The 9,294-nt window shown below is 38.4% G+C and overlaps 2 long non-coding RNA genes across 3 annotated transcripts; both read left to right on the forward strand.

Moving 5' to 3' along the window:
• The first annotated feature begins 4,607 nt into the window (after positions 1–4,607).
• Positions 4,608–7,784, forward strand: LOC122032420. Of its 2 annotated transcripts, XR_006126070.1 has the most exons (4): positions 4,608–5,301; positions 5,377–5,439; positions 5,762–6,006; positions 7,704–7,784. It is a non-coding gene; the product is annotated as an uncharacterized LOC122032420 (long non-coding RNA). The 2 variants fall into 2 exon arrangements; XR_006126069.1 differs by lacking the exon at positions 7,704–7,784 and having other exon boundaries at positions 5,141–5,301; positions 5,762–6,070.
• Positions 7,785–7,815: 31 nt separating this feature from the next.
• Positions 7,816–8,557, forward strand: LOC122032421. The gene is made up of 3 exons (XR_006126071.1): positions 7,816–7,951; positions 8,292–8,440; positions 8,505–8,557. It is a non-coding gene; the product is annotated as an uncharacterized LOC122032421 (long non-coding RNA).
• The last annotated feature ends 737 nt before the right edge of the window (positions 8,558–9,294 follow it).

Genomic DNA, 9,294 nt, shown 5'->3' on the forward strand with positions numbered 1-9,294 from the left:
AGACAGCTACGGACCTATATCAGCAGAATAAGATCCTGAAGGAGATCATTGAAGACCAAGAGTCTCCTCCTTCTGACCCTCCTCCAGAGTTATGTCAACTAAAGGTGAAGGTGGCATCCTTAGGAAAGTTGAATGCTTCACAGGAGCAGCTTCTAAGTGAGGCCTTATTGGAAGCCCGACAGTTACGGGATAACAAGAAGAAGTTTGAGGCCTTCCATCAGTCAGCTGATGCTAAGTATCAGGAGGAGCTGACCTTCAAGGAAAAGGCCCAGACAGAGTTGGCTCAACAAACTGCAGTCTTGGATAACTTTAAGCTCATGAATAAGCAAGAGATGGACTGTCTGACCAAGGAACTTAACTCCAAGGATGTGCTCCTTATAGACCAGAGGAGGGATATGGAATCTCAAGTTATAGAGTTAGACTCTTTGTGGGCAGAGTTGTCTCAAGCCCGATCGACGTTGTCTCAGTCAACCCATGCCTTGGAAACTTATAAGGTGGGAGAGAACGAGTGCTGCTTGACTGATCGGGCAGAGTACCTGCACTCTCTGGAGTTTGCCTCTCAGATAGAGATCGCTTCGTTCAATCGCTGGCCCATGGAACAGTAGGAGTAGTCCAACAACTCCAAGAGGGAGGGTACTTGTCGTCCGATGATGTGCGTAGATCTTATAATCTTTTATGCATGTTTCGACGCACATTCACATATTTTATTCATGATGAATTTATGCATTCTTACACCCTTTATCATGTTTATAGCATAATTACTCTTCTATTTTGGAGATCTGCTCTTTGTGTGCATTTGTGTTGATAGGGATGACTTTTGGAGGAAAAGTGGTGATCGTCAATGTACCGGGGAGTAAAGCAGAAGGGTAACTGGCCGTATGACCCTACACGGTCGTGCAACACATCCAGAGGAGAAGAAGAACATGGTCGTGTGATCCTACACGGCCGTGCAACACATCCAGAGGAGAAGGAGAACACGGTTGTGTTATCCTATACGGTCGTGTGAAGCATCCCGAGCCAGAGAAGAACACGACCGTGTGGATCTCATACTGTCGTGCCACTTAACCCGCAACCAAGAAGGAGTTGGTCGTGCGATCTCGCATGACCGTGGCACGGGCCGTGTCACGCCCGTGCCCTACCCTATAAAAGGGGTTCTAAACTTCTTCTCGGGGAGAGGAGGCGGTCGTTCGAAGAAAGATCACCTGAATGTCCTTCCACGCCATCTCGGACCTCCGTTCGACAATCCGAGGGTGTCTTCATAATCACATCAACTCCAGAAGAAAAGGGTTGGATCCAAGGATCACTTAACTCCATTGGATAAGCATTTCTCTTCCTTATTTATCTTAATTTGGAATTGAATGCTATATATCATGATGTCTTTAGGTTCTCCTCTTTCGTCTATGGAATAGATTCATTATTCTAGGATTAGGGAGTAGTTGTGGTTAAGGGCACGATGTAACAACTCATGTTTATGTCTTTACCTATTATGTGATATTGACTTGCTCTTGTATCTATTCTATTTACATGCATGAGAATCGCTCACGTTTGATTGCCATGTATATTGAATGTTTGTGTAGGGATTGCAAATCTCGTAGAGAGAGTACTTTATATCGTATACCCAAGGGGCCCTAGTGACAATGGGGTAATCCGTTCATGGATGTCTAGGATATTCCCTTGAAAGGAGAAGCAACTCCCTCATAAGGAAGTAGGAAATTGTGCTGAATTTATATCTTTATCTTTATTGTTATTAACTAGTCATGTATTCTTGTGATTTATGACCGAGGTGTCCTCGTGACAAGGGCTAACCGTTACAGGTTTTCACAGAGATCAACTCTATTCAATACTTAGAGATAATGACTCCAGCTTCCTATAAGGGCACGTTAATTAAAGATAGGAAAATGGTAGATCGTGATACATTAGTACTGACCAAATTGAAATCGAACTCCTAGAATACTCCCCAAACCGAGATAAATAACTTTACCTTTAGTTCTTTCTGTTGGGCTTTTCGGGCCGCGAAAACCACTTTTTCGCATCGCGGAAACCCCGAAACTCCCGCCACCGGATCCGTGCGAAGAATAAAACTTACGAAAACTTACGAGTACGATTTTATAAACTCTAGAACTACATTAGAGTATGAGTTTTACCCTTGATGTGTGCTTTTCGTGAATCCCGCACGTCCAAGGTGTCGGATCTCAAGTTGTCAAGGTAGACAACTCTCTATGCGTATCCACATGAACAACTCGATGGAGGGAGAACCTTAGAGTGTGCTAACACTCCAAGAAGGTCTCGGCAAGATGAGGAGAGGGGAAGCAAGAAGAGAGAGCTCTAGGAGGAAGAAGATGGAATCAAAAATCACTTGAATGAAAATGAATACAATTCATTCCCTTAGTGGTCGGCCACAACAAAGTGTAACTCCTCTCATTAATGTGGCCGACCACATTAAAGCAAAGAGAATTTGTAACTTCCATTAGGTGGCATACACATGTGTCAACTATGATGATGTGGCACATCATCATTGGCCACTTAATGCCAAGTCACAAATGATGTAGCATAAAGTCAAGTCAAACTTGACTCTTCCTCTTCCTCTCAAGTCAAGTCAAACTTGACTTAATCTCTCTCATGGTTGATCTAATCCAACCTTTTAATTCAAGACAATTTAATATAATGAATCTAATTCATTTAATTAAATTGATTCAATCAGTCATAATCTAAATAGACTCATTGAACACATGAATCAACTTGAGTCCAACTCAATTAGCCCAATTAGGATTACTCTTAATCTAATTTGATTCATCACATGAATTTAATCCTCTTGGTTCATCATATGAACCTAATCTCCATCTAATTGTCCTTAGTGTGTGATCCTATAGGTTCTTGTAACGTTGGCAATGCCCCTAAACCCATTTAGGAGCATAAGTAATGAGCGGTATCTACCAACACATCATTACTACCCAAGTTACAAGAATGTTGAGATCCAACATCACCTTGTGACTACTAATTGTGACTCCTCACAATATATGATAAGTGTCTTTCTATCCTAAACATCTAGATTGATCAATGTGAGGCATAGACCGTGTCATCCTCTGACCGATCTAAATCTTGATCTCCAAGTAGACTCACTAAATCAAATGAGCTCAATATCTCATATTGACTCATTTGGGCATGACCATGCACTTACATCCCTCTGCATAATTCGTTACATACCCAGTAATCGCCTTTATAGTCCACCCAGTTACGGGTGACGTTTGACGAAATCAAAGTACATAACTCCTTATGTAGGGATCCATGGTGACTTCAGGTCTAAGGACTAGTAATCATACTAATAGCCACATGAGAAAGTATATGACACTCATATAACGATCCACGATACTTTCTCATGGCGGGTCATTCAGTATACATTCTCCAATGCATACCCATGTGTCAACTTGATATCTCTATATCCATGACTTGTGAGATCAAGTCATCGAGTTGACCTACATGCTAGTCTTATTCACTCAAGAAAATCTGCATTCAACAACACTCAAACGACAACGGTTTTATACCAAATCGTTGTCTTTTTACCTTTTAACAACGGTTTTAACAAAAACCGTTGTCTTTTAGCAATTTTTTTGGCCTACGACAACGGTTTTTAAAAACCATTGTCTATTTATGTTTTTTTGGGGCTACGACAACGGTTTTTAAAGGCTACGACAACAGTTTTTGAAAAATGTTGTCTATGTGCGCTTTTTTTGGGATTACGACAACGGTTTTTGAAAACCGTTGTCTATTAAGTGTTATTGAATAGCGTTGTTTTTCTTCTTTCGCCGCTTTTTCCCCTTCGCAATTTTTTGCCGCTGCTGCGTTTTGTCTTTCCCTCTCTCTGAAATTTTTTGCCGCTGCATTCTGCCCCTTTACCTTCTCGATCCCTAAAACCTCTCACTTGCTCTCTCGTTTTCTATGGTGATGGTGAGCGCGCAGCTGTGGGATTGGAGTAGAATGGAAGGCTTAGAGGTTTTCAATGCGTGGCGATCTTTGTCGACGCATCCTAAACCTCATCGCATACCTCTGATCTGCAGCCACGGATTGTACCAACCGCGACCTCGACGACCTTGGAGCACTGCTAAGATCAAGCAGCACTTCTGTTTTATTCCTCTCTCGACTCGATCGCTCCTTTGTCCATCGCACGCTTTCATATTCTTTGCTTTTTCCTTTTCTTCTACAGATCATTTGAAGATGGAGGGCGATCTCCTTTCCATGGCTTCCACTCAGCGCTTGAAGTTATTCCAGGGAAGCCAGGCTTTTCCCTCCAACCTCCACCTCCATCTTCTGTCAAAACTAGGCATTCTGCGAAATTTAGGAGATAAAGAAAGCTGGTAAGCGAAATGAGTTCTTGGTGGAAGGGTAACTATCCTACAGCCAGGTCCAATGGTGACTCTTCGAGGAGGAATTCGACGACCACTGAGGAACAGAAGCAAACGAGAAGGACAAACACGTTCTACGGACCTTTGGAATCACATTGGCATTTTCCGGAGCCCGAGAAGAAGAAGCCCCCTTTGACTTCAAAATTGACCTTCAGGTCCTTGTAGAAATCGCTCACTAAGGTCAGCAAAAGCAATGCATTTCCAACGATGTTCCAAGGCGTCCACGATCCGAATGAGGAGAAAGTGGTGAAGTCGTTGAGGGACACACTACTATCGAAGGGTCAGCTACCTGAGAAGTATGATGACTACCATACACTTCTCCGGTATGGCTAGAATACATTTGTTAAGTAGCTGGAAGAAATTTCTCTTTTTGAATCCTTCTTATTATTATATTGATCATACATGTCCTAGTTCTATATCGTGTGAAAGAATTTTACTATTGATGCTATAGCTTTCTATTCTTCTCTGCAGATTTTTGTGATTGCGGAACTTCAACATGTCTAAGGCAGAGATCATGTTTGTTAATATGCTCAAGTGGAGAGATAGTTCTGGTGTTTATCTTATTGCAAAAGTAATATATTCCTGACATGTTTTTCTCCCTATGGGTTACTATGTGGGCATTTCAATTCAACACCTCACGACTTTTACTGACTTTGACACAAATATGATGAAACAAATAACAATTTTCATCCAATTTCTACAATAATATTTCTGCCGAGATCTTTTTCCTTGCAAACATTAAATCAAATGACAGATTAAAAAAATGTCTTTTAAATGCTGGTTTTTTCTAAATAATGCTTTCATTTTTTTCAAACATAACCATGATGATCCATGTGAATATACATTCCTTTGCAGGTTTTGGATTCTTTATAGGGCCAAGCAAGATGGACCAGTAGTCTTGGTAAATTACCTTACTATGAATATCATCCTATACCTTGGTCATCTCAATATAACTGTTGTACAAACACCTATTCAGGGTTGGCGTCATCCTTGGGAAGGGCATGGAGATCACTCACATGATCATGTGCCTGAAGACAAGGTATTATAGTACAAGCATGCCTTAATTCATCTACAATTTCCCTTTTGTTTGTGTATGTATAAGATGCTTCCAAAGCTTCAATATGATTATTGTTGACAACAGGTGCTTATTCATGAATAAGCTCCAAGCAGATTCAATTTCCCTATAAGATGTATGTTTGGATTCATGGTATAGACTAAAAGATTATTGTTGTGGCACCTTTACCTTAGAAGTGCTAACAAGCTCAATGCACATGATGAATCTCTTTGCTATCCTTTCAAACTGCTAATTTCTAGCTTCAATATGCATTGACATTGACCTGTTATGCTTGGATATCTTCTAGGTGTAGATGTTAGAACATCCAAGATATGCGAACTTGGAATATTGAATTATAGAGCTAAGCGAGTGCTTTGGATTGCCCTCCGCCAGCTTGAAGTAATTGAGACCCACAGTGGATATGGTTCTCATCACACATCTTTCCTGTAATGAATTAAGATTGTCTGCTACATTTTTGACCTGGCTCTGATCCATTAGATCTGTGTAACTATGCTGTAAGATTTCACAGTAGAACGAGAGACATGTGAGAAGGTGATTTCTTTGACTCATTTAATTAGATCTAGTCCTTTATTTGCTAATACTTCCCCATACTGATTTTTTTTAAGCATGTTAGAATTGTGAAGAATTTCTAATTATATCTGTGTGCTACCTTTCTCATAGTTTATTGCAATGTGTGATAACTATTAGATGTTGCTATTCTTTCTCTCCATTATGTAGTCCTTTGATTAATATTTGCCAATTTTCCATAGTTTTTCACTTTAAGATCTTTCAAGCATCTAGTGACAAGTGCAAATTGGTTAGCATCTAGTGACATCCTTGTGTTGACTTTAGAGATTAAAAATTGATGTAATTAGCATGTTTTTCTGGTGCTATAATCCAATGATATAATTTATTCTTCCAATGCGAGTAAACATTGTCAGATTCTTTTATACTCCTTTATGTATTAGATTTCTTATGATTATTTCTTATTGCCTTCTCATTTTTCTAATCGTAGAGATCGAGCGAATCAAAGAAATACTTGCAATGCCGAATGGAAAGGTTAGTTTGCATCTAGTTTAGCTTTTTCCCTCTTAATGGAATATTCTTGAGATAGAAATGAGTGCAAAATAAGTCTGTTAATATCTTAGTTGTCTCGGAAGAAGTCTATTGTGTCACTTGTGCTGGGCTACTGTATAATTTACTTAATTCTATATTTTTCCTTATGCTTGACGTTATAATTGTTCCTCTTTGAAAGTGCCCTTAATCTTAGTCCTTAATCTCCTATTGACTTTATTCACAGATTATTAGTCTTGATGAAACGCATACCTCTTGGGCGCTTGACATATAAGTAGATTAGAAGTCTTTGTTTTCTTAAACACACTAATGGTTTTATTTTGTTTCTAGAAACTTGATGGCGAAACAAGATCTGTCAGAGCTTAGTTAGCTTAGTTTATGCAATGCTACAATAGATTTATCCGAGAATCCCTTGATCTCTCCTTTAAGATAATAATTGTTGATTAAGAATCACCCACTAGTGGGAATTACATGAAGCCCTTGATCAAGTTGTATTCGCTATTGCTTGAATAAGTTGATTAAAGTTGCAAGTTGAGCCTGCACTTTCACTAAGACTAGAAATTTTATCCTTTAATCAAGTAGTAGTTTCTTGATGGAGTTTATTTAGCATGTGAAACTCATTTAAGATTTATGTTTGTTGTTCAATACTTTTTTGACCTCATACTTGTTATAATTTTTGGTTTATAATGCATTGGACCTTAATGTAAAAAAGGCAGATTATCTACCTTATGGCTCCATTTGTGATAGACGAAACTTTACAAACACCAGCAGATGTTGTGAAAGGCACATCCTTATAACAGGCAACCACTCTTTATTAGACTGCAAATCAACCTGCAGCTTCTCCCAAACTTTGCTCTTGGTGTTTAAGACGCTGTTTGGTTCGCCTGAGTATCCCAGAAAGGTCACTCGTTCACCAACCTTGGCTGATGATGGTGGATCAACTAACTCAACCTGGAAACAAAATGAATTCATTAGTCGTTCTTGATGAATGATCACATGTAAAGATGATAATTTCCCAGGTAAACCAACCAATATTATAATACTAAAAAACTAACAGGTTAGTAAAAGCAAAGACTTGTAAGAATGGAGGCAGAGTTAACGACTTAACTTTGTGTGGTCATCGTTTGATGCAGCCAAGACCATTGCTTGTGACTTAATGCCCTTTATGGTTGCAGGCTTCAAGTTACAAAGGACACAAACCTTCCGATTCTGCACCAGTGATTTAGAGAACATAGGAAATTCACATCCAAATGGAAGAAAAATTTGAAAAGGGAAGCAAAATAAACCTGCATTTCCTCAAGAGGAATATATTTCACGAGGCCACTAACAACTGTTCGAGGGGATTCTTCACCGACATCAATTTCTTCAACATAGAGTGAATCTGCATCTGGGTGCTTCTGAACTTTTTTGATGAGGCCAACAGGTATGTCAAGTCTTGAGACAGAAATTTCTGTTTCAGCAGACTTCGTTTTTGTACTGCCAGAAGGCTTGTTATGTTGTTTCTTAGAATTTCCTACAGCAGGTCACATGAGAAACTTATTGAGCTCTAGGATAAGCTTTAACTTCATTAAGTCGAGTTTTATTAATACTTCAAAACTTGGAAAACCATTTACATTAATACAACACTAAAAAGTAGCTTCATTTGTAGGTCAAGGATAAACCTTCATGAAACTTTCTCCTTGTATCAAAAATTGTATATGGTCAAGAGTTACTAGTGCTTCAGATAAAGATGAACTCTTCTAATATATGTTTATATTTTGCAGGTTCTATTGACAAAGTTTTATGTTGTGGTTTTATTTGCCGATATGAATGGGGTACTTGAAGAGTATGATTTATCAAATCTGTTATTGTGATTGTAGCAACTACATTTCTCCAAATTTCAGCTATCAACCCTGTTTTACGTCTTCTACAGGTATTATATTCTTCCCTTTTATTTTTGGTGCTTTGCTCACATACTTTGATTCACAAAAATCCAGAATGTTGGAAAAGGTTGATATGGAAGAATCAGCAAGTGAGAAAGAGGAGTCCGATGAAATTCTACAAGTTGAAGATTTTGATGGGGCTTGAGTTGACAATAATTACTTGCAATCCTACATGGCATGAACCACCATCACAAGTTTCTAGTCTTTTGACAATTATTCATTAGTTGTAAATGAAGTTTATTTGTTTATTTGTATTGGGATAAATTTTATTTGAATATTAGACATGTTTTTTCTTTTGTGATTGTAATATAATTCTTGTATAAGTAACATTTTGAATGACATTGATATGGAAAATATTCTTTCTTTTGTGATTATGATTCTTTATTATATATTTATATTGAAATATGATATATTGGTATTAAAAGATAATAATTTAAAAGACAATGATCTAAAACTGTTGTTGTTGTCTATCACCCTCAAAGACAATGGTTAAAAACCGTTGTCAAAACCCCAAAAACGGTTGTAAACTAGCAGTGTTAATAAAAAATGCTCTAAACAACAACGGTTTTAAACCGTTGTCTTTTCATTCAAAGACAACGGTTTAAAACCGTTGCAAAACTGTTGTCTTTTCATTCAAAAGACAACGGTTTAAAACCGTTGTCGTAGCCTCCACTTTTAACAACACTGCCAGTTACAACGGTTTTAAAGGGCCTACGACAATGGTTTTTAACCGTTGTCTTTTAATGTTTTTGTTGTAGTGATTGCATTAACATTGTCCCTGAATGTTAATACTCGACTAGGAATGATTAAGAGTAGTGTTCCCTATATCATCTCACCATCGGTT

Source organism: Zingiber officinale, chromosome 11A, assembly GCF_018446385.1.
Source record: "Zingiber officinale cultivar Zhangliang chromosome 11A, Zo_v1.1, whole genome shotgun sequence".
NCBI classification, from domain to species: domain Eukaryota; kingdom Viridiplantae; phylum Streptophyta; class Magnoliopsida; order Zingiberales; family Zingiberaceae; genus Zingiber; species Zingiber officinale.